The sequence below is a fragment of the Anolis carolinensis genome, chromosome 4, assembly GCF_035594765.1.
Source record: "Anolis carolinensis isolate JA03-04 chromosome 4, rAnoCar3.1.pri, whole genome shotgun sequence".
NCBI classification, from domain to species: domain Eukaryota; kingdom Metazoa; phylum Chordata; class Lepidosauria; order Squamata; family Dactyloidae; genus Anolis; species Anolis carolinensis.
In genome coordinates this window covers 142,066,196-142,091,353 of record NC_085844.1, presented here as the reverse complement: position 1 = coordinate 142,091,353, position 25,158 = coordinate 142,066,196, and positions in this window count along the sequence as shown.

Sequence of the window (25,158 nt, the reverse complement as noted above, 5' to 3'; positions counted from 1 at the left end):
AAAAAGTTTTTTCATCGCCGCCTTCTGTGATGAATTTAATACACACTTACTTATACTTCAGGCACACAATTTGAAAACAATGCGATTTCAATGTGTTATGATATCTTCATCCTCATTAGCTCAGTGGGCCTACAGTAACATTGCAGGTCAATCAAGTTCTGTTATTTTGTATAAGAATTTGCAAAGACAGAGGACTTTTTCATCCTACAGAATCACAGTACTATACTTGAACAGCCACAGGAACACCCTATGAAAAGATGAGATATGTAGTTTAGGGTGGGTTATGTAGAATTTTCTGCTACATACTTCCTTTTGTGGATCCCCAAACTACAAACTCCCAGGAGACATAGCCTTAACAGTTAAAGTGTGGTCTTATCATTGTGTAGTGTCAAAGAGTGTCAGAATCCTTCAAAAAGTCTTGTGCCATTTTAAAGACTAGAATATTTATTAATGTATGTGTTAGTCTTTAAAGTACTACAAGATTTTCCAAAGGTTTTGCTGAACATGCTAACATTACTATCTCTTTTGCTTAAAATGAATCTTCTCCAACCTAAGTCATCCACATGGCAATGGCAAGGCAGTAATCATACTACTTCGATATTATCTGGTTTAATTGTTATTTTACTTCAGCTCCTGAGCCCTGAAATTTTTACACAGAGTTAAATTAAATAAATTGTTAGAGCTAATGGGATCCCAAATCCCAGGGAGTGCAAAGGAAATTTGCCTCATTATTTCTGGCTGCCACCCTGTTAGTTTCAATCCACATTTGAAACAGAAATGTAGTGATACCTGCCAACAATCTGAAACCTGGCAACAACTGCCCCCCTACCATGTACCCAATCTCACTGATTCACAAGGCAAAGGAGAAGTAGTAATAAATGATTTTTGTATGCCATGTAAATAGAGCCCTACGTACTCCAGCTCATTCCAAAATCAGGTGCTGGAACCATACGGTAATCTTGGTGCTGTGCCACATCATAACTGTTTGAGCATGCATCCAGCTCAAGTGGCAGAAACTAGCAGCTAAAATCCTAGACCAAAAGAAATATTCCAGAGAGATGCATTCTAAACTATATCCCACAACATTGTGTGCTAATTTTATTTCTTCCCTCATCACCTCATTGGAGAGTCTTACCTATGTCTGTTATATTAACATATATATGTCTATAGATTTCTGAACTTGCTGCTGGGTGCATTTGAGCCCATTGCTTTGTCAATATGAGATTTGTGTAATGAGAGTGTTTAAATGTAATTTGTGCCATGCTTGTATTGCAGTCAGATTGCATCATCCAGAGTGTGTAATAGTGTGTAAAGAGTTAATCACTAATGAGCTATGATGACCTTGGTGTGTGTGGCTGGAACTAGGGAGGATCCAGTCACAAGAGTATGTGCATATCTATTGCATCAGTTAAGTCTGTCTTGAGTTCGAGTCGAGTTTGAGATCTGTTGGAGAACAGATCAGTCCTGTGTTTGTTCGTCGTCTGCAAGAATCTGTGCTGTTTACTGCTCCATTCAGTAAAGCTTTGTATATTGCCTTTACTGACTTCTCAAACTGTCGCTTCATTCTGCGCTCCATTGTTTTTCATACTACTACTACTGCTGCGCAGCAATACTCTGATATGCTTTGCATTCCAAAGCAACTTATATGGTCCGGATATACACTGACCCATTTTGAGGCATGATCAAGCATGCTGGATGCCAAATCAGCCCACCAAAACAGGCTGGTTTGGCATCCACACAGGACTCAAATCTCACAGAGGGGAGAGGGAGTCTCCACTGCCCAATGTTTTGGTACTGTTGGGCAGCATGTCTCCCCCACTTTGTCCTTCATGTCATGGCAGTCTCCAGCCATGACATGGCACCTTATTTTTTTCCCCATCATTCACCCAGATATCAGCCATAGTGCTGGGACGCTGAAGGAGGAGATGGGGCGAAAGGAGGAAATCCCTCATCTCTCCCCCTCCCTCTCCAGAGCTCCCCATCCTTACAGCTGATGTCAGGGCAAGAAATGGGAGAAAGGTAGGCGCTGTGTCATGGTCAGACACAGCTGGGACATGGGTGAGAGGGAGGACAAGGGACTGCCATCCTGTGCTCCCAGGCCACTTAAGCCTGGGGAACACAGAATGGCAGTCAAGGACAGTTTTAGCCAGTTCAATTTGATTTAAAAACTCAACTGTTTTCACAGCCCCTAAGTCAGGGGATATGGCAGAATTTGAAGCATCCCCTGACTATGTGCAATCTGACCATGTGGTACGTAGCCTCTAAAGGGCTGATCCAATTCTACACCAACCTATATGCCCTAATGTGGAACATGATGAAACTTAAGGTGGTCTGTCATCTGTGAATCACTCACACCTCAGAGAAAAGGCAGACATGATATTAAATAGATCTCTTGAAATGTCATGTGTGAATTGTTTCTTTGTCTAAGAAAGGAAGTATCTCTGGTAGAGTGCGGGAATTGTTTTATGTCACTGGTTTGGAAAGAGAAATTTTATTCCTTTCCTTTCCACATTATGGTCCAAATGATTCCATTTTGCTCTTGGCCACAATTAATCACTGGCACTTCAGGTTGACTTCAGCTTTACCATTTTGAGCATATTGAATAACATTCAACAACATTCAAATACAAATCCTGGCTGAGATCCTACACATATTTTCACATGACAGAAGGCTGGACTGGATTACCCTTATGGTTTCTTCCAACTATATAATTCCATGAATAAACAGTTCCTATTGTTGGTGTTTACAGTGGGGAAGGAGAGGGAGGAGAGAAGTGATTCAGACCATAGAAAGGTAGATGGTCTTTACTTAGTTTTGGGAAAAGAAATAAATTCTCATCTCAAATGGAGATCTTCACAGTCTGAATCACCTCCCCACTCCCCCTGGTTCCCTCTGATAAGTAGGAAAAACAGAACAGCCTCTCCTGAATATCGACTCTGTCAGTATGTGAGGTGTTTCAACAGACTGCAAGAGCAAGAGATGAGTCCTCAGTGCTCCATCTCAAAAAGGGACTTATGAAAACATACACTCTCCTTCTGTCATTCACATAATATCAACTACTGTCTGTTATTGAACAGTTTTCAAGATGCAGTTAGTAAAAAGTCTAATCACTGGAGCAATTTCATATGCAGAAACAATAGAATATATATTTCAAAAATCTATCTCTCCTTGAGTTGGCTTCAGTGTCACATTTTATTGGCTTCAGTGTCACTGAGTCTTTTTGGTACTTTCCACCTGTAAAAAAAACCATTAATTCTTAATTGCCATGATACTTTTCAGAGAAAGGTCTCACTAACTGCTGCTATTCTGTGTAGAAGTCATTTTTTCATATCAAGAGCAACTTGAGAAACTGCAAGTCACTTCTAGTGTGAGAGAATTGGCTGTCTGCAAGGACGTTGCCCAGGAGATGCCCAGATGTTTTACCATCCTGTGGGAGGCTTCTTTCATGTCCCCGGATGGGAGGCTGGAGTTAACAGATGGGAGCTCACCTCGCTCCCTGGATTCGAACCACCAACTGTTCGGTCAGCAGTCCTGCCAACACAATGGTTTAACATAACTAGCAAAAGTTTGATGATAACATGAGCATATGTCAGTGGATGTAATAATTAGTCATCTGTATTTTCAAATCTTTTGCAGCCAGAATCACTGGGGGATTGTGTAGTTTCCAGGCTGTATGGCTGTATTCTAGCAACATTTTCTCCAGATGTTTCACCTATATCTGTGGCTGGCATCTTCAGAGGATGTCCAGAAAGCCAAACAACATCCCAAATAGCCATTTATTGCTAGTTGTTTGGTATTTTGGAATAGGTCTTTATTTTCTAACTATGTTCAAAGGGTCTGTGGGGTTCCTAATAAGATTAACATGGATTTGTTAGTATATAGATCCATAATTGAAGGCAAGCTTTCCCAAAAGGCACAGATCCATCATTTTCAATGTTTCTTTGCCAACTACAGTTGCAAGTCATTAGGTATACTTAGGAACTATTCAAAGTTAATGCAAAATAATAGCCACAGTGATGAAACGCATCTTGTTCAGATAATTATAGCATAGCCAATATGGAGCCGATCTCCCTTAAAAAGTGTCTGATGATTTAAATATGTTTTAATTCAAAGGACATTGCTGTTTCAGTGTTACACTAAAGCTCCATTGATACCGACTATTTAATGCAGCTTCAAAATATTTATGAGGCAGCTAGAGTATGCACATTGCTTATAACAGGGGTCCCCAAACTTTTTAAACTGGGGGCCAGTTCACGATCCTTCGGACCGTTGGAGGGCCGGACTATAGTTGGCCACTGAGCAATAATAATAATAACAACAACAACAATAAAAAATAGTTAAAAAGAGACCCTTTGGGCCATTGAGTCCATTCCCCTTCTGTCTTTGTGCACCGAAAGCACAAGCAAAGCACCCCTGACAGATGGCCACCCAGCCTCAATGTCAATAATAATAATAATAATAATAATAATAATAATAATAATAATAATAATAAAAGAGGGTTGGAAGAGATCCCTTGGGCCATTGAGTCCAACCCCCTTCTGCCTTTGGGCACCAAAAGCACAAGCAAAGCACCCTGACAGATGGCCACCCAGCCTCAATGTCAATAATAATAATAATAATAATAATAATAATAATAATAATAATAATAGAGGGTTGGAAGAGATCCCTTGGGTCATTTAGCCCAACCCCCTTCTGCCCTTGTACCGTGGGGGCCGGATAGATGGCTTCGATGGGCCGCATCCGGCCCCCGGGCCTTAGTTTGGGGACCCCTGGCTTATAACATAGCTTTTTAAACTATGGGTCACAAAACTGAACTTGGGGGTCACAAAAATAGTATTGATTGCCACCTAGTGCCTGTTTTAGGTGTTTACATCAATCCATTAGTAACTACATGTAGCAAGGGCTTTGCCTGCCACTTGAGGCTCAAACCAAGCATACCAGCATGGCTCTATGTCCTTCAGTATCAAATATTCCGCCAAATGTAATTCTAATACATTATGTTTAGAAGTAATGTTCATTACCGGTAATTCTTTCAAAAGCACTATTTTTAGTCAATTGAGATGATTTGGGGTCAACTTGGCAATTTTCTGGGCTTTTTAAAAATTAAAATGTAATTTGATATAATGTGTCAACAATGTGTTACTAATATCTTCCCCTTCTGCTGTGACTAGAGTTTATGCTTACATATTAAATTGTTTAAAACAATAACTATTAAACATATTAAACATTTTAATAACTATTTTTAGGCTGTGAACTAGGTGAACTATCTCCCTGTTCAGTCCTACAGCAGAAGATGTATAAGTGCAAGGCTTTTGCTTTCACTTCTAATAGTTGTCTCTAAATAAGATTTGTCCAGACAGACAGTCATTAAAATAGAAGAATGTTCTTTATCAAGTGAAACGTATCTCCTTATCCCCCATGTTCTTCTCTCCCAGGAAAACAACAAATGTAAGAGCAATTATACTCCATATGGACAATGATACATGATTTTCCTTTTCACTGTTTGCTTTCTTCTGAGTGATCCTTGGTGTTCTCTGAAGAGAAAGGTGATGCAGAAAAGTTTTGAACAAATGATAATAAAAAACACTAAAGTAGTGACATTTTAACAGAAGGCATATTCCTCTCATTAAAACCCATTATAGTTAATTATCCTGTTTTATTTTTCAGAGTACAGGACTTGGCACTACACCACAGCTATGAAGATACATTTCTAAATGACTAAATAAATGACGTTCAGATGATATAAGAAGAAACAGATCCAAGGGGCGTTTTTTCCAAACCACTTGCTAAATTTTTCCATACATTCTAATATTAGTATATTTAGAGCTGAAAAACAAAAAGACAGGTGGGCAAGGCTTCTTCTTTCTAAGCTATTTTTCCAAGGATGGGTTAACATTGTGACTGTGGTTTCCATAGGGCTTTGCTTTGGGCATTTTCAGGTCCCAGGTTGGCAGCACGCATATCTTCCTTGGTGGTGTCCACCAGTCTTCTTTGGCCATCCACGTGGCAGTCATCCTACAATCTCCAAATGTAGTGCTGTTTGTGCTACTGATGCTGGGTCTCTTCTCACAACATGGTCATACCACTGTAGTCTTGCTTCCTGCATTTTCTGGCTGATCACTTTTATTCCTACTCTTTGATGGATGTCATCATTTGTTACATGGTCAAGAAGGGTCAAGCCAAGTGTTCATCTCGGCATTTTAATTTCCATTGTGTTAAGGGCTTGTTCATGTTTATTTGTTGCTGGCAAGCACTCTGCCCGGAAGAGGGCTACTGGGTAAATAACTATAGTGTAGATCTTAGCCTTGAGTTGTTCAGGCAATTTTGAGTCACATGGAAAGCCAGTAGTTAGCCACCATTTCAACCAGGCTGCATTTATTTGTGACCGTACATCTGGCATTGTGTTGCCATCTATGGAGTCCAGTGACCCTAGATATTTAAATTGGGTAGTATGCAAGGCTGCATGGCCAAAAAAATTAAATGAAGGGGTGGAAAACTAGATGAAAGAAATAAATAAAATCACTTTTCTCTGTGGAAAAGAAATTGTCTAATATCCTTACAAATCATATCTTCTTAGAGAAAGGCTGGACAATAGTGGAAAGATAGAAGTCATTCCAACCTCACATTCATTTTCAATGGCTGTCATGGCCAGGGCTTCTTAAAAGGGGGTCTATAGAAAGATTTCAGGGGTTCCATGAGCTTGAAGTGAAAAAAAACCCCAGCTTACTATCTTTATTTTCTCTGGCCCTTAACTGAAATCCAGCATCAACTTCGCTTATGGATGTATGCCACAAAATATAGCAGTGTTCATTTCATTGCACATTATAGTTGTTACAAATATCAAAAATTCATTTAAGCCTATCTAAGAGATCCTGCAAAGTAGACTCCAGCAATACATGGAGACAAAGTTGTCAGATGTACAAGCTGGGTTCAGAAAAGGCAAAGGAACGAGAGACCAAATTGCCAATATCTGCTAGATAATGGAGGAAGGCAAGGAGTTTCAGAAAAAACATCTACTTTTGTTTTATTGACTATTCTAAAGCCTTTAACTGTGTGGATCATAATAAATTGTGGCAAGTTCTTGGTGGTCTGGGGATACCAAGTCACCTTGTCTGTCTCCTGAGAAATCTGTATACCGACCAAGTAGCAACAGTAAGAACAGACCACGGAACAACAGACTGGTTCAAGATTGGGAAAACAGTACTTTCACTCTACCTATTCAACTTGTATGTAAAACGCATCATGCGATGTGCGAGACATGATGAATCCAAGGCTGGAGTTTAAATTGATGTAAGAAACATTAACACCCTTAGATGTGCAGATGAGACCACTCTGATGGCTGAAAGTGAGGAGGAGCTGAGGAGCCTTATCACCAAGGTGAAAGAAGAAAGTGCAAAAGCTGGGTTGCAGTTAAACATCAAGAAAACCAAGATTATGGCAACTACACCTATTGATAACTGGCAAATAGAGGGAGAAAACGTGGAGGCAGTGACAGACTTTGTATTTCTAGGCACGAAGATCACTGCAGATGCAGACTGCAGCCAGGAAATCAGAAGATGTTTACCTCTTGGGAGGAGAGCAATAGCCAACCTCGATAAAATAGTGAAGAGCAGAGACATCACACTGGCAACAAAGGTCCGCATAATTAAAGCAATGGTATTCCCCATAGTAACCTATGGCTGCAAGAGCTGGACCATAAGGAAGGCTGAGTGAAGGAAGATAGATGCTTTTGAACTGTGGTATGGGAGGAAAATTCTGAGAGTGCCTTGGACCACAAGAATATCCAACCAGTCCATCCTCCAGGAAATAATGCCCGGCTGCTCACTGGAGGGAAGGATATTAGAGGCAAAGATGAAGTACTTTGGTCACATCATGAGAAGACAGGAAAGCTTGGAAAAGATCATGATGCTGGGGAAAATGGAAGGAAAAAGGAAGAGAGGCCGACCAAGGGCAAGATGGATGAATGGTATCCTTGAAGTGACTGGCTTGACCTTGAAGGAACTGGGGCGGAGACGGCCAACAGGGAGCTCTGGTGTGGACTGGTCCATGAGGTCACGAAGAGTCAGAAGTGACTGAACAGATAAACAACAACAACAAGAGATAATTTAAAGATATGCCAGTGTTGAGTGTCACTACATCTGAGAAGGAGTTCATGATTTTCATCTGACTGGCAAATGAGTCTTTGGAACAAAAAAAGTTTAAGAACCCCTGCTCTAGACTATACTCTTTATTCTGCCTTAGAGCAATTATCATTATCTGCACATCAAAACAGCAAGGTATTTTTGAGGAGGGAGTCATAGAGGTGATGAACTAACCCATTAGTCTGGAATGTGGCTATATCCTCAGCTGCCATAACTTGTAGTAGACATGCTTTTTGTCAGTCAATGTGTTATTCAGAGATTATGGGGAAATATATGTGAGTATACTTGTATAGAGTACTTATATATCTGTACATGTATTTTTACTTATATATCAGTTATGGTTCCTCTTTCAGTCTGATCATGTGGATGGCCAGGAAGTATTTCTCCCATTAGAAAGCTAAGATCATGACCTTGGCACACAATGGGAGGAAAAAGCCAACAGCTCCTCTTCTAGATTATTGCATGATGGAATTATTTGAATCTCCATCTTCAGTAATCCCAAAAGAGATATGGAAAAATCATTGAATTCTACAGTATATGAGAACATGGCTTTTATATATATAAAAAAATCTTCCACGGCTTGTTATAAGAAAATGTGCATACTGTGCCAAGAAGTGAAACATCTTCAAGGCTTATTGGAGCATTCTGTGAAACAAAGTGCACAAAAAGCAATGTGAACATTTGAAATCACAATTGAACATTTGCATAATAGAAAAAATAGACAGAAACACACTTTAACCCATGAGGACAAGTTGAGGAATTTAAGTGCATTGTGCAAATAAATGTGCAAAATAGGAAAAAATATCATATACATTTGTGTGAAAATCAGTTTGGGGAAAAAAACACAAATTCCAAAAAAAGAACAAGAGGAAAAGGTAAGTGTGATTTGAAGAAACTCAATGAAGTAGAAATGCAGAAGTTTTTATATCCCTGCCCATTTAAGATGAGCACCCTATAGTCCATGGCTCCACATCTAGAGAATTCCACAATTGCAAGTCCTTCAAAAGAGGAGATAATTCCCTACACCTAGATTGTATTCAGTACAACGGAGATTAAAAAATGAGAAAGAAAACCTCACAAACCAGGTTTCTTCAGTAGGGGCTGCTCAAACTGTGACAAATGTACCTTGGAGCCTGAGGTCCTCAGTCACCCGTGCACTGTTGGCCTTGGGCTTGAAGATGGTGGGAAAGTGTTCACGGAGCTGCAAAACGGATGCTTCCAAAAACAGCCATAATAAAGAGCATAGTCACAGTGAAATATATTCTCCTGCTTCAGTGGCTTTCCCAGCTAGAAAGGTGTATGGACTACTTTATTTCTGGAATACTATCTATGAAATGAGAAGTTCAGTTCACCCGCAGGGCTGTGATCTACTATTACCTCTGGCTGCTCTGTGTGAACCAATGAAACTCAATCATATGCTCAACCATCTGTGCTTGACACCTGCAAACAGTTCATGCACCTGTCTCTCCCTGTGATTATTTTTTCCACTTCTTTTCTATTCCAGAAATAAAAATTAGGACCTAGTTATATAACATGGGATGTGGAGACTAGAAGCATCAGAGGCAGCTCTGCCATGAATCCACTTGAGGTAGCAACTTTCAGAAGTTAAGAAAAGCTAGTGAAGTGTGTTACCATATTTAATTTGTCATTCTTACATCTTGGCTTTACTTGTAGGATTTTCTGAGGCTGGATCTACACTGCCGTATATCCCAGAACCTTATCCTAGATTATCTGCTTTAAACTGGATTATATGAGTCTCCACTACCAAATAACCTGGGATAAACAGATAATCTGGGATTGGATCCTGTTTATAGGGGCAGTGGGGAAGGGGCCTGAGTCACATGTCAAAATAATAGGATTAACTTTTGTCCCTGAGTATCTTGATTTGGATGGGTGCACAAAATAGCAGACAGATGGGAAAGGATTTGGGAACAACAAGAAAAACCACTATAGTTGGGGAACCCCAAGCAAGTGCTAACAATACAGCGTAACTGTGGCATAATTAATTTGCACTGTATTTGCCAAACAAGCCAACTACAAAAAAAATATGTGTGGGAATTCAACCACACACTCCTCAAGCCTACAGTCCTCAACAAGAAGCAACTAGATCAGTGGTTCTTAACCTGTGGGTCCCCAGGGGTTTTGGCCTTAACTCCCAGAAATCCCAACCAGTTTACCAGCTGTTAGGATTTGTGGGAGCTGAAGGCTAAAACATCTGGGGATCCACAGGTTGAGAACCGCTGAAATAGATAGCATTAGGCTGGGCTGAGGGAATCTCTCCCCCCCAGCTCCTGAATGTCTTTTGATGTATCTGTTTTTCTCTCTCTCTTTATCCTATATATTCTTATATTTTTAAAATAAACCTTTTTAAACTTTAAGAATTGAATTATGCATCTTTGCCTCTGTAATTCAAGAATTCTTTTACAACCACAACACTATACCTTCTGCTTGCTGTGAGCTAACTGCTTAGTTAAGTATCATGTTTTGTATTTTTAAATACTCTGCTATTTTGGAGATTTCTATAACAAGATGAACAGTGAGGGTTTTGTTTTTTGGAAAAAATCAAGCCCTTAAAATGTGTGCCATCAAGAATATAATATAGTATTCTGCTGTGATATTTGTATTACAAATGAAATCAGTAATATGATCTGCATGAATTAAGTTTACATATATTAAAAGATTATTAAAATAATAAATCATCTTAACTGTCTTTGCTGCCTCATTTAACTTTCACACCTTGGATTATGAATGTCAATACAATTATTATGAACAGATGCTAAAATTGTGTTTGTGTATTTGTATTTCTGATCAACGGTTTCTAAGAAAAGAAAAAAGAATGTATGAAGGTAGTTCTAATAATTGGGAGCCAATCAAGTCTAAGATCAAAATTTTCTGTGTATGCAACTACTGCATTATCTTATATTATTGTTGACTTTTAAAAAACCCTCTGATCTGACACATAATAAGAACACAAAAGTCCAAGATAAATATCATTTTTATAATCTTTCCATAAAGAGATGCATCATATGACATCTGGAATTTTGCCTGAGTTAAGAAAAAAATATAGTAGAGGTGGACAACTTGTGGACATTAAGTTGAAGTTGGAGTACAACTCCCATTATCCCTTGCCTGGATATATACCAAAGGATGATGGAAGATGCAATACAACAACATTTGGAGGAACACATATTTTCCATCCCTGCCTTAAAGGATAATAGAAGACCTATGACATTTTGCTGAATTATAGTTATTATATTTGTTGTATTATACCTACGTTGAACAAACAAACCCAAGTGCATCATATTTGGGAAGAGGAGCAAAGAAAGAGGTTCTCTCTAATCTTTATACTTGTAGCGTTCTTCCTTTTTCTTCATCTTGAAAGCCAATTCAGAGTAAAGGCAATCCTTCCAATAAGATTAGTTATGTGTCATCGTCATCGTCATGACATTATACATGTCCCTGTTCTCACTTCATATTATGATCGTCAGCAGGGAAAATACACAGTAGAGTATATTCATGTTAGGTATTTTCACAAGCATTTGCTTCTGCTCTTATTGAATTTTTTTTTTCTGACTGCTAATTTTGGTTTATTGTATTTCTGTCTTCCCCTTACTTGGCTCATTGCATTGAGCTTTCCAGCATTTAGCTTGTGATTTGTGCTTTATGCTCTTTTATATATTATAAATGGCTTGCTCATTCCTTTTTTTTGAATGGAATATCAATCAACACTTTTCTATCCACCATGAGCATGCAGATGTTGGAGGGGCATAGCAATGTGATAAAAGTACATTTTTCTAGGAACATAATATGCCTCCACTTGCCAAGGAGAACATAGATAGAAAATCTATGTGCCTGGACAGAGAGCAAATTACTGCACTCAGAATTAAATAATTTGAGATGACTGCAAGTGATACCTTTGAGTAGGTTTTAGATAACACATAGTGAGGACTTTAATGGGTCTGCTGTGTGACTTCTTAAAGCAACTCTGAGGTCTCAACTTTTGACCATATCATGGCAACACAATGTGTCACAAAGAAGTAGGAATCCTGGGTCATGACATTAGCCACATGACAAAGCATTTTGGAAGAGTGATGACAAAAAAATGTTCAAATCTGTACTTATCAGGAGCAAGTTAGCAGATGGGAATTAGCACTAATGTTACACTAGGTAATTCAACTATGCTGCTGAGTCAGTATTCATCAGAAGGGCAGGTCATTCCAGTACAAAAGCCACTTGCAGCCAGAGTTTGCAGAAACTGGAAACAAAATGAAGAAGTAAGTGGCAAATAGGAGACATTAAAACATATTTGGCTTGAAAAACAAGGATATATCTTTCAAATTGGCAAGCTTTGAAACCACTGCAGTCAGTGAAAATTCCCATAAAGTAAATCTTCCCATAATAGATACCTACTGAGGGTTTTCCTTTTTTATAGCCAGCAATTTTTGTATGTGTACAGAATTGATGTTCAGTCTGACAAGTTATTTATGACCCTTAGGAACAAAGTGATTCTTTTCCATTTGCAGTTATTGCCTAATGAGCATCCACAGAAGTTTATTATCAAACTTGGAGGAGGGGATTGCAATGGAGAGGGGCAATTTCTACCCCTAGGCTCGCAAGGCAGGCCACTCTTGGAGGTCAAAAATTACAACAGCAGGCCATTTCTGGTTGCAATTTCCCAGTTTGTAGGGAAGAGTGCTTTTGGAGAAAATCTACCTTTCCTGTGCCTCCAAGAGCAGTGATTAACCAATGCATATGCATTGGCAAATAGTGCCCCCCCAAGACTTCAGATCTGTTTATTGATTAGCCCACTGAGTATATCAACACTAAAAAAACTAACACAAAAAATACACAGACAAATAGACACTAATCATTATGCTAAAACCTATATAATAGTTAACTAAAATATATTAAAACACCATAGAATGTGATTAACTAATAAATTTGGCAAAATGGGATTTAATTACAAGATGAAAGGGGGAGTAGAGTGACAAGTGTAAAAGAGAAAGATGTGGGTTCGGGGAGTCAGGCACTTAGGACCTGGAGCTATACTTTCCAACCTGGTCTTTGAGAAGACTTCTAAAGAGAACTGATGGCAGTTTAGAGTTATGTGTTGATGCTGTTTTGAAGGCCACATCTTCAGAAGATCATACATGCATCTACAGTAAAAATGGGAAGAGGGAAATTTAGCTACTACATCATAAAATTAATCAGGAAATATTTTTAATCATTCAAGATACATGACTGAGATCATTTCTGATAATATTATCTGATGGGAATAAAATCTAGGTACATTAATTTTGATTTACAAATTTCTTCAAAATATTGTTTATGTCTTTGTACCCTCCAGAAAGATATTCATGCATATGCATATGACCCAGCAGGATTTCATAACTATAATGTTGGACTAGAACTCCTAGAGTAGTGGTTACCAACCATTTTTTGACCAGGGACCACTTTTACCAGGGGCCAGTTTGACTAGGGACCACTTTCCAACATTAGTACCAAAAGGATTATGAATCAGTTTTTGGTTAACTTTAGATTTGGTTTGGTTATTTAGGGTGCTGATTTCAGAAAATTTCATTGGATAGACCACATCAGCTCTAGTTTCTAATACAGAACATATGCCATCCAGTAGTCACCAACTACTCACCCACAGAAAACCGTATTTAATAATCTAGAGCTGATGTGATCTATCCAATGCAATTTTCTAATCAGCATCCCAAATGACCCCAGGAACAGGCCTAAAAATGAAGACACCAAGGCACCCCTGCTTCTAGATGCCACATGGAGGTAGGAGAAGAAGAAGAAGCAGTCAGGAGGCTTGTTGTTACACATTTTGTGGGTAGTCAGCCTCTCCCCTGCTGACATCCCTGTTCCCTCAGCACTATAAGAGGGTTTCACGAGACTAGTCACTCTCGTTGCAACAGTGTAGTAATGCGGACCATATTCTTGGGACCACTGGTGGTCCATGGATTACAGGTTGGGAACCACTGTCCTAGAGACTGTGGTTCAAATCTTCATTTAACCCATGAATTCTGTTGAGAAGTCATACTTTCTCAGCCTTAGAGAAAGGCAATTACAACACACCCTTGAATAAATCTTGCTGAAAAAATCCTATGATAGGTTCACCTAAGCTGGAAAGCATAGAACAACAAAGTGCTGCATTGATTTGACATTACTCCCTGATTTGGAAATAGCTAATTATGCTTAATTAGTTCCATCAAATTATGCATCCTTGTGAAAAAGACACCGTCAGCATGTTACATTATTTTCTGTAACCCAGATTTTGTATCATATACTAAGCCAAATGTATTTGGAAATGATATTGTTGTTCACTTTGAGGTTTTTCATTAAAATATATGAACATTGATATATTATTTCATTTATTGAAAAGAAAAAAATTGAGATTTTTAAAAAATCAAATTTAGGAGAAGGACAGGGCAAAGGATTTTGAATCCTTGGCTCTTCAAAGTCTGGGCTAGCTAACATGTTTACATTCCTGCATTAGGGCAGGTGTGGAATTCATCTGAATTTGGAATTCATAGTTCAATTGTAATTCCCAGCATCCATTACTACTGACTATGCCCGCTAGGACTGATGAAAATTTGCAGTCCATGAAGATTTGGAGGACTGTACAATTTCTTCTCCTTAATTAGACTTACCATGCCTCTGTTGAAATTATAGGCATGTACTATATGGAGCACTATCTACACCAGTGGTTCTCAACCTTTGGTCCTCCAGAGGTTTTGGATTTCAGATCCCACAATTTCTAACAGCTGGTAATGTGGCTAAGATTTATTAGAGATGAAGTCCAAAAAACCTGGAGGACCAAAGGTTGGGAATCACCGATCTATAGTGACCACATAGGTCAGTGTGTTATTCTGCTGCTCAATCGCATAGTCGTTTACGACTCTTCGTGACCTCATGGACCAGTCCATGACCAGTGTGTTATTCAATTGGCCCTAATTGGGCTGATCTGGGTTAAACTTTCCTCCAGTTTAGACTAACTTGAGGGAAAACCTGAGTCCTGAAGTAACATTCAGGCTGTCCCTTTAGTTAAGGAGAGTTAAGACAGCTGGGCCCATTTCAAAGCTGTCTCAATAGTGATTCCACACTCCCCAAGCTCAAATGGCTTGGAGATGTGGAATGGTTGTTCTTGGACCCATTCATTTGGGGGGGCGGGTTGCTTATGGTATCTGTCAAATTGTCCTTTAGTGACACAGTTCATACATATTAGCAGATTTTCTTTCTGCCAGTTTTCAATGTCCAATTCTCACATCCATGCATAGAAATAAAAAATGGTACAGATGAATCTGACTTTAATATTTCCAGAATAGATGGAGATAGCATGATTAGCTCTGCTAATACTCACCCATTTTGTATGTCAGGTTTTGAAATCACAAACACACACAACCTTACCTGAATATTGTCTTTTCCACATCTGTTCACAACCATAACTTTCCAAATCTCCCCTTTCATGAGCATATTCTTTCTTTTAGATTATGTTTGTCAATCAGTTCATGATTCCAGTTAGCTAAAACTCATGCAGTGAATAAGAGGGTGTCATGACAAAGCATTACCCAGTATAACTGATATATAACATTGTCACAGAGGCACGTGAGAATAACGGCAATACTTGTTATTGTTGCTATATTGCTAATGCTGGTATTTTTCCAACTAGATTCATAATCTTTGGGAAAGTAGAATGTGTTCACAAGTCTGAGAATAATCAATACTGAACAAAAAATTGCTCAGACTGCAAAACAATAAGTAAAAATGCTCCTCTGGAGATGCCAGTAATGATTTCTTTTCCCACAGAAATCTGCTTAGTGTACAGTCTCATGGCTCCTGAAAAGGCACATCAGGAGTCATAGAACAGGGTAGATTTCCATTTCAATCCAAGGAGGGAGATGGAGAAGGATACATGGAGAAGGAGTCCAATCTTTTTCCATTTTTGCTCAATGCAGGCCCAAAACTTGTGCCACTATTGCTATTGTACTGTGCATTATCTGGTAGGAGTAATCCCAGTAAAAGGGGAGGGGGAAGATTCCGAAAAGAACTCCCATCTCCCTGTTAAACCTCCCAAATGAGAAGAATGTGCACCAGCTTTCAAGCCAATGTGGGAATAGTGGAATGAGCCCCCTATTTCTTAAGCATGGCCTTGGAATTAGGGGCTGAGGAGCACAGTAGACCTGAAATGGGCACACTTAGTTATCCTCATAAGAAGGACTACAGGAGGGGAAAGCAGTCAGTCACATTAGTGGTAAAGAAGGATTTAAAAAATGGGAAAAAAACTAGAAAATTACTTTCCCCTTCTTCCTTTTTTCCTATCAGAATAAACCTGGTAGGACTTTAGATTACACAGTTCTTCTGAATCAGATTCTGCATACCATATATGATTCTCTTTCTTCTGCCCAGAAATGCTCGAATATTATCCCATCTTCTCAATTTCTGGCTGCCAAAATTGAATAGAAGAAATAAGATATAGGAAAAGAGCAAAAACCTTAGAATTTGAGCCAGAAGATTTAAAAATGTATCTCCTGAACCTACCATTATGACAAAATTAAGTTAACAAAACTAATTTCACAGAGGCCTCATCTACATGTAAGAATATTCAATTATTTTACCTGTTTTTTCCACCTAATGAGAAAAAAAAGAACAAGATTGAACTGCTGGGACTAAAGGGAATCTGCAAGCAAGTGTTATTATTCGTTACATGGTGTGCAACAGCAGGAAACATAAATCATAACAAATGCCAGAAAGGGCTTTGCAGTTATTAGCACCCCAAACTATAGCTAATAAAGGTGAAGGATGGTTTTCAGGGAGAATGGAATGCAAAAGTACAACTCCCTTTGCCTTCATTATCACCTTATCCAACCAGATATTGATGGAAGCAGGTAGGTGCTCCTGCTGTGGTAGATGTGGCAAGCCACAGATGGAAACATTATTGTCAGAGAAAATTAGAAAGGCAAATACAGTAAGACGTGTCCCAAGGGGCTTAGCTTGCAGCCAGTAGAAGGATATAATAAGGCTACAACACAAATAAGGACCCTCAAAGCAGGAGAACTTTTTTTGCCTTCCCCAAAGAATAAAAAGTAACTCACAGTTCTCACGAAGAGCAGAGTTAGAATGCAGGGGTTGGGGATGAAGAGGTAGAGAATAGAATCCAACCTCCGTTATGCAAGAAGTTGGGAAAGATGGTTGTAGGTGTGCCGGGGGGGGGGGGGGGAAGAGCTATGAAAAATTTACAACTAGGAAGAATTTCTCAACTTGTTCTATTTGCATTCCATTGAATGAGGGACCTCCAGGTCACTAAATAACGTCCTTCCAAACTCCCAATGGATCCATTCAGATACATTTGTTCATTTGAGACTTGCTCACACAGACTTTTTTTTTCTTTTTGGAATGGTGACGTTATTCTTTTTAAATCTAGTCAGCAGAAGCAAAGTTTGCATTAAGAATATGCTAAATAATATTATTACCTGTAATCTATTATTTTGCAGGAGAAAGGTTCATGGAAAGATGAACAATGTTCCTTTCGCAAAGTAAAATAACACCTAGTAACTTGATAATATTATTATTTTTTCTTTATTTTGTGGAAGCAAAAATGTTAGGGGAGCATTTAAAGAGGGTCCATACTTAAAGGATAGGCCATTTTCTTTGATAGAATGATTCTTATCATATTTTATATTTTCAGGAAGCAAATGTTTTTTGCTATATATTGTCAGACAAACTTAGTGTGTGTGCGCTCATGACTGTAGGAAATTATAGACCTATTCATATTCCCATCATTGACCCCTAAATAACACCAGTCAGGTCAACTTGGGTGACTGTGGAATAGGAGTTGGAGAGGGGGTCTTCAGGAAGTTACAAACCTACTTAATATCGCAGGAGCTAAGCCATGCAGAAGCGTCACAGGCAACCAACTTAAAGCCCCAAAGCTGAGGAGTTATGAAGGTTAAATCAACTTTGGGTTGGGATTACCTCACCCATCCAGAGCTTCCCCTGGTCAGGACTAATGTATTAGAAGATTACCTCAGTTAAAAACAACTCTCTATCCTACTTGGAAGCTTTCCCTTCCAAGGAATAAAGTGCTTATGTTAGTCTTTAAAAATCTGGTTAATCAAAAAGAGGTCTGGGTTAATTTGCCTGGCATTCTTTTCACAGCTGGAGATTCTAATTGCTGTTGCTCTCAGCTGATGCATCCATTTCATTCTGAAACAATAGCATGGATTTCTGGGTCTCCATAAGTCATTTCTGCAGTTTAAAGTGTTTTGTGCATTGTGTGTGTGTATATATATATATATATATATATATATATATATATATATATATAAGTTTCATTCAGGTCTGTGGCTTAGGTGAGACTGAATGGATAACTTGGTTTGTTTTGAACATAGCAGCTCTGATGTGGTGATTCTACAGAACTTGTGGGAAATTCTAGCAGAAAGGGGCTGACTCAATCCAATCCTCAGCATGTGCTCTGAGATATACTTGGAGCCATGGACTGGGAAGCACGGCTCCAGCTGTGTGTATCATAACAATGAACAGTTGCTGTTGTTCCTGCTGGTTCAGCTGCTATTGCTGTTGCTGCTTCTGGTATGTGCGTTAAAGTTAGCTCCAAAATATGGCAACACTATCATGGGGTTTTCTTGGCAAAGGTCATTCTGAGGAGATTTGCCATTCCCTTCTTTTATGGTTGAGAGGGTGTGAGTTATCCCGAGTTACCCAGTAGAAATTTGATTGGGAGTCTTAGAAGTTTATTGCACGAAGGAGGCAAATTGACATTAAAACAAACATTAAAATATTCCCTACTGCCATGTGCATCCCAGTGCAGGTCTTTGTCTACTCTGTAATAAAACCATCCCTCACCATTGACAGGAAAACCATGTAAATTGGTCCAATTCACACCTTGTTCCCATCACCTACTTAGTGTCATGATGCCATTCCACTTCTCTGCCAGCATACTACCACTGAAGTGATGTCAGGGGGAAGGATACTCCTTCTTTTCCCCTCTCCTTACTATTCCTTCAGTTAAAATGTTTGGCTTTTCAGTTGCTTTGAATTTTTTTATTAGCACTAACAATAATTGTAGACTTGCTTTAAAATATTTTTAAAAATTACAGAGCAATGGGAGGATGGAGTTACAATGTCACAAAGTATTAATAGTGTGGGACTACAGATTGGCAGATCCATGCGGTTACATGAACAGAGAGATGTGTCATACTGAGGGTGAATGTATATATTTGCTGTCAGTCATTGTGTGACTATCAAGGAATAGTGGCTTTGTGTGATGAAGTCCCTCATCCAGCAGTCAAGCTGCTGTGCAGTGCTAAGTTGTTTTCTTTTTTTAGTGGAAAGGGAGGTGTCTTGACCACTACAGGTTGCATTTTCATTTGTTTCATTATTGTAGTCAATTACTGCTTTAAAGGGTAACCTCTGGACAAAATGAGATGCAAGAAGCATTCATGATAACTACATATCACGTAGAAGATATCCCAAATCGTTTGTGTTCTTCCCTGTGAAGTAAGTCCAAATCCCATTCTTGTATAACTGATCCCTTATACAAGTTGTATTTTAACACTGCTTATACAAGCATTCCCCTGGATCACACAATAGTTTATGAAGCTCCCTGAAAGATGCATGGGCACAACTCCAATCTCCCACCTCTATCTAGATGCCCCTGGTCCCTTCACAATCCCACTGAGTACTGTTAGCATGATGTTTCATTATACCAGCTCTCAACAGGAACATGATCAATGCTGACCATCCTATACATGTTTATGTGGAAATTAAATCACACTGAATTCAACCAAGCATACCACTAAGTACAATGTACTGGGTTGCACTATTGTAAATCAGTCCTGTCAGGCTGTCTGAAGTAAGGGCCTTTTTTCCCAATGTGCCAGGGGCTAGCAATAGCAATACATTTGTGCCCAGTGGCTCTGATTTTTTCTTTCCTAGAAGCTCATCACAGACCACTGGTCTGGGGGCCAGCACATTAAGGAACATCGCTGAAAAACTTCTGTTTCCATTCCCATCATTAAATTATACTGGATGTTGCTGTCCAAACCTGCACAGTGCTGAAAAGCTCTGGTTTGTCTAACTTAGAATTTCTTTCCTTATCTATTTAAGGGTCAAATGAGGTGAATGCTATGTCCTGAATTATCGTTTGACTTGTTCAAAAATTTTCAGATAACAAATGTTTGCCCTAGCACTGAATGCTCAAATACAGAATTCACATCATAAAAATATTAAAGACAGGAATCTAGTTGGCAGATTTCTACAATTTATTTAACCTGTAGCCTGGTATAGTAGCCTGGTATAGTTTATACATGGAAAGAAACAATCTAGTATTTCCATAATAATGTTACTTTAGCCTGTAGTTCTTTATCAACATACTTTGGAAGAATCTTGTAGAGGATTGCAGTGTAAATTGATTTCTATCAGACAGTAGAATGTACTTTGAGAGCTAGAAACACTTATTTGTGTCCTATAGATGATATTCTGACATCCTATATGGCTTTCTTAATGCTGCTTATGCCTTCAAAACTAATAGGTGGTCTTCCCTTGCTTCAATGGGTCTACTCTAGTTGGAACTATCACTTGAATTTAGGTTTTACAGCTCAATCACAATGCTCCCTGAATAAACAAGCTGTCCTTGCCAGTTCTAACAAATGCTGTTAGGTGGAATTTCCTTCCAACAGGAAGGGAGGGGAAAGGCCAACATATTGGTTTTGTGGCTCTGCTATACAAACAGCCTCCCAAATGAGCTGTCCTCCCTGTTGGCAATGTGCTACCCTTCATGAAATTCCACTGAGATGAGTGCTTTGGGTTCTTAGTAGTATCCCATAAATCCAATTAATTTCAGCTTGGCGATTGCCAAGGAAGCAGATGGAAAGCCATCAGATCTTTTTTATCTCAACAGGTGTCCTATAGATGTAGTTATTTCTTTCACACACATTAGGAAAGGAAACTGTTCCGGTTACAATTCTGCAAGCGGAATCACTCTGGTGACCCTCCCTAGCCAAGAGGATTTAGTCTGCAGGTTTCAGTGGGACAGTGTGCGACACATTGTGGCTTGGCACTATCCAGACTTGCTTTTCTGCAGTGTTCAGAAGTAGCTTTCTAGCTAGACTGTGTTTGACTTTGGGTTCCTTCATAAGATTGCCAGAGCCTGACCTTGAAGAAAGCTTCTCCTGCAATTTGAAAAACTGTGCAGATGGGAGATGATGAGTGCTGAAGTGGTCCTGTTTGCAGATCATATCTGAATTATGTAGTTATTAAGGAGCCAGGAGCTATATTTCAGTAGGGAAATGGCATTCATTTTTCCTGTTAATTAATTGTAAACACAAGTACAAAGAAGAACAACTGCATATGACACCTTTATAATAGGAACATTAATTAAACATGGATTGTTTTACAAATACTCATAAGCATAGACAAGAAACAGTACTACGCCATAGAAAATACACAGCAATCATTGTAATCTACAGTGCATATTGTATCAACCCTTTAAAATACTTTGAAAAGCAAATTATCAAAATGGAAATATAACTGAAATACATTTGATATTATTGTTTAGCGGTGTATTTTCTATGACATAGTGTTGCTATATTCCCATGCCTGCATGTATTTTTTAAAAATCTATATCTCTTATAGTTACATGTAGCTTCTCTCACTCTCATTCTCTCACACACTCTCTCTCATTTCCATGTATGTACACTGCTATTTGGACTCAATCTTGTTTTGTGATACAGCTATGTTTCCTGGCCTGGATTGCTTCTCAAGGACAAAATATTCTAAAATGGAACTTTTGAAAACCAATGCAGACTCACAACTATCTACAAAGAATTATTTCAGAAAAAAATAGAGAATCTGAGTCACTGCCTTGAATGAATGACAATATGTTACATTCCTAACATGTATCAGACATGGTAAATTTTTGGAGTGCTTCTCTAAACAAAGGCTTCACCTCTTGAGTTTGATCTCTTCTTTCATTTTATAAAGATGGACCCAAAGTTTGATCATCTTCACATATCTGCATGGCCCACATCTAAGTTAGGAAAATCCATAGAGCTGCACCAGCTAGTTTGTCTACCATCTATATATATAAAAGAGTGATGGCATCACAGCAATTCACAAAACAACAAAAGTACAGGCCCCCCAACCTCAAAATTTGACAACACAACCCATCATCCACGCCTCAAGGTTGATACAACAAAAAGAAAAGAAAAATAAAGTCCTAATTAGAGGGAGAGCAATAATTTTTTTTATCCAATTGCTGCCAGTTTAGAGGGCTAATCTCTGCCCACTTGGTTGCCTAGCAACCATGGGACAGCCAGGTTTCAGTTAGGGGACAGGCAGATTTAGGCCTCACTTAGACTTCTTCCACAGATTATCTAATTTGCACTGGATTATATGGCGGTGTAGACTCAAGGCCCTTCAACACAGCTATATAACCCATTTATAATCTTATATTATCTGCTTTGAACTGGATTATCTTGACTCCGCACTGCCATATAATCCACTTCAGTGTGCATTTTATACAGCTGTGAAGAAGGGGCCTCATATAATCCAGTTCTGAGCAGATAATATAAGATTAGAAATATACAGTAGAGTCTCACTTATCCAACGTAAACAGGCCGGCAGGATAAGTGAATATGTTGGATAATAAGAAAGGATTCAGGAAGAGCCAATTAAACATCAAATTAGGTGATCATTATACAAATTAAGCACCAAAACATCATATTATACAACAAATTTGACAGAAAAAGTAGTTCCATGCGCAGTAATGCTATGTAGTATTTACAGTAGAGTCTCACTTATCCAACACTCGCTTATCCAACGTTCTGGATTATCCAACGCATTTTTGTAGTCAATGCTTTCAATATATCGTGATATTTTGGTGCTAAATTCATAAATACAGTAATTACTATATAGCATTACTGTGTACTGAACTACTTTTTCTGACAAATTTGTTGTCTAACATGATGTTTTGGTGCTTAATTTGTAAAATCATAACTTAATTTGATGTTTAATAGGGTTATCCTTAATTCCTCATTATCCAACATATTCGCTTATCCAACATTCTGCCGGCCCGTTTATGTTGGATAAGTGAGACTCTACTGTACTGTATTTACAAATTTACCACTAAAATATCACAATGAATTTAAAACACTGACTACAAAAACATTGATTATGAAAAGGCAGACTGCGTTGGATAATCCAGAACATTGTATAAGCGAATGTTGGATAAGTGAGATTCTTCTTTAATATTAAATAATTACTGGGAAAGAATAATGCAGAACAATATAATCTCTAAAACCAGGACAGTAAATAAACAGGGGAATTCCACACAGGAAACAATCAGGGCCAGCTAACACCTCCCAACAAAGTATTCCCATCATCAAAGTCTGGCAAATCCTGTTTTCTCAGGGCCACAGACAGTAGAAGCACATAAAATATCGCAAACAACACCACTCTGAAAACAAGGGAATTCCAGACAGGAAAGAATCAGGGCCAGCTAACACCTCCCAACAAAGTATTCCCATCATCAAAGTCTGGAAAATCCTCTGTTTTCTCAGGGCCACAGACAGTAGAAGCACATAAAATATTGCAAACAACATCACTCTGAAAACAAGGGTATTCCAGACAGGAAACAATCAGGGCCAGCTAACACCTCCCAACAAAAAATTCACTCAGGGAGGAAACAGCCAGGCTTTAAAGCTGCAAGGCCATTACATCCTAATCATTTTTCCTAATTGCAGCATTCATACTTGCCTCCAACAAACAAAAAAAACCAATCAGAAATATTGTATATTCACAACCTTTAGGAAATAATATCCCCTGATGGCACAGCGTGTTAAAGCGCTGAGCTGCTGAATTTCTGGACTGAAAGGCCACAGGTTTGAATTGGGGGAGCGGAGAGAGCCCCCACTGTTAGCTCCAGCTTCTGCCAACCCAGAAGTTTGAAAACATGCAAATGTGAGTGCATCAATAGGTACTGCTCCGGCGGGAAGGTAACGCCGCTCCATGTAGTCATCCCACATGACCTTGGAGGAGTCTACGGACAACGCGGCTCTTCGGCTTAGAAATGGAGATGAGCACCAACCTCCAGAGTCAGACACGACTGGACTTAATGTCTGGGAAAAACCTTTACCCTTGACCTTAACAACCACCAATTCCTCAATACTTTATTTCCCATACCACCAGACTTCGCCACAGCAACCCCACAACCTCGAAAATTGACAACACAACCCATCATTCACGCCTCTAGGTTGATACAACAAAAAGAAAAGAAAAATAAAGTCCTAATTAGAGGGAGAGGAATAATTGTTTTTATCCAATTGCTGCCAGTTACAAGGCTAAGCTCCTCCAACTTGGTCTCCTAGCAACCCAATAAAAAAATAATAAAAAAACACTAAAAAAGAATTAAAAACACTAAAAAATGAATACAATAAAATACTATAACAGAAAATAACTAAAATAATACAACAAAATAATAAAATATAATAAAAAGATAACTTACAATAAAATTTATAAAAAAAATACAAATAACATCAAATAAAAATTACACAACAATTTTTAACCAATACCACCACCACTTTGCCACAGCAACGCGTGGCCGGGCACAGCTAGTCATTTATATAAGAAATATTTTTAATGGGGTGTAAATGTTATCATTGCAAAGGATGCCAGTGTGATGTGCCTGAGCCTGAACAATTCCTTACAGAGATAACACCACTAGGGAAACTTACAAGCAACTCTTAGAATCTCTGACCAAAGTGGCTGAAGATGCTGGGAATTGAAATCCAAAACACTTGGAGAACCAGAGTTTGGGAATCACTGATCTAATCCATTTTAGAGACACTAACTGACAGAGTATTTTTAGGGTTTGAGATAGAAAATCTTCCAGCCAAATCTTTTGTATGCAAAATATATGTTTTACCATAGAGATATAATATTTTAGCACTTCAGATGACTGGTTCAAGTCACCATTGACTAGAAATTGCCT